Below are 2084 nucleotides of genomic sequence, written 5' to 3'. Positions count from 1 at the left end.
GGCTACATCCATGTTAAAATATATATTTTTAAATTTTACAAAACTAAACCGCCTACAGTATTTTTACAGTCTTTATTTTACAGTTAAAATAAATGTTTATTAAATAAAGTCTAATGTTACAACTAATCAGGGATCCCTTTAATTTAAAAACGATACAGACTATTTCCTGGAGCCTGAGCTGAAACGATGATTGACAGCAGGTCCGTGCTCGCACTGAGCTGCGGCTAATTCACTGCAACACAAACCTGCAGGAGCTCACCTACCCGGAGCTCTGAAGTGCCTCTGAGCCAGGCTTTAAGGCTGATGATGGCCGACAGCCAGACTTAGACGCTGCTGCGAGTTCATTCAAGTCAGTTTACAGATATATACCTCGATCCAAAGCTCCTGTTCACACGGGCCCTGCAGGGATCCATTCAGAGGATTATTAAACCTGCTGACACAGGGAGCGTTCAAATACCAATCAATCATTCAACAAGTCAGAGGAGAAACACAAAYATTCATAAGAATAACAATAATTTTAATAATAAATATTCAAACTGCAGCTCAGCTCTGATGAGACGGATCCAAACATGAACTTAGGAAGCCCCGCCCATCTGTTCTTCATCCATCTCCACTCACCATGACCATAAAGATGTGAGTTTTGTAAATGACTGTGTTTTTCTTCAGGTTTGATCAGAACAGGCTGTGGCTGCACGTTCATGTTCTCACATGGACAGGATGTGGGACAAACAGCTCTTCATTAAATCTGAACATCAGTCAGGTTGAAGTTTGGACCTGCAGCCAGCAGAGCTGATGTGTTCAGAGCCAGCTGCTCTCACGCACCCACACAAAGTATGTGCTGTAAATCAGAGCTGCCACTCACACTGACAGCTCCAGGCAGGTGTGTGTGACAGCAGATTACTACCTGTCAGTCACACCTGCAGGTCAGGACCGTGCCAGCTCCAGATTACCTGCAAGAGCCCGGTAGAACCACCACGCACGCACCTCCACACCAAACATCCTGCAGAGGCCTTAGCAAAACACAGGACTGGTTCTGTGGGTCCAGTTCATGCCTGATCTGGTTCTGATGGGTACAGTTCCTGTCTGAATGTGACCTTTGMCCTCAGCACGACACCAACATGGACATACAGTTTGGACCGGGCGGGCTCAGAGGAGAAGTTCTGGTTCAGTTTAAACTTTCCTGCTGAAAATAAAAGAACTTTTCTCAGAAGAACTTCAGAGTTCTGTCAGAACTTCACTCCCCGTCCTCCCATCAGAACTTTGTGTTTGATTTATAAACAACTGCTGTCCCCAGACCTGAACTCTGAGGTTCTGTTGGACCTCCTGTGTGGAACCGATCCATAAAGACCTGAAACCTGAGGTTCTGTTGGACCTCCTGTACGGAACCGGTCCATAAAGACCTGAAACCTGAGGTTNTCCATAAAGACCTGAAACCTGAGGTTCTGTTGGACCTCCTGTACGGAACCGGTCCATAAAGACCTGAAACCTGAGGTTGTGTTGGACTCCTGTGTGGAACCGGTCCATGTAGACCTGAACTCTGAGTCCTCCTCAGTTTCAGTGTGACACACAATCAGCCACATCACCGTGGCGACAGCAGCCGGGGGCGGTTTCCCACAGAGCGTACCTGAAAGGGGACGCTGAGGAGTGACAGGTGAGCTCGGTGCCAGAGGCCGTTTCAGGATCTCACTGAGAGTTCTTTGTGTTCACAAGCTCTGCAGCGCCGACAGCAAGACGACTGAAACACTGAGCTCACCTGATCCAGGTCACAGGAGGCTCCGCCCACTCCTGCACAGGCTTACCTGCAGCCTGACATGCTCAGGTGGAACAGAAAACTGCAGACCTGTGCAGGTCTGAGGACCTCTGAAGGTCTCCTGCAGACCTGTGCAGGTCTGAAGACCTCTAAAAGTCTCCTGTAGACCTGTGCAGGTCTGAGGACCTCTAAAAGTCTCCTGCAGACCTGTGCAGGTCTGAAGACCTCTAAAAGTCTCCTGCAGACCTGTGCAGGTCTGAAGACCTCTAAAAGTCTCCTGCAGACCTGTGCAGGTCTGAGGACCTCTAAAAGTTTCCTGAAGACCTCTAAAGGA

The sequence above is a fragment of the Austrofundulus limnaeus genome, unplaced genomic scaffold (assembly GCF_001266775.1).
Source record: "Austrofundulus limnaeus strain Quisiro unplaced genomic scaffold, Austrofundulus_limnaeus-1.0 Scaffold358, whole genome shotgun sequence".
Lineage (NCBI taxonomy): Eukaryota > Metazoa > Chordata > Actinopteri > Cyprinodontiformes > Rivulidae > Austrofundulus > Austrofundulus limnaeus.
Note: the sequence above shows the minus strand (reverse complement) of the source record.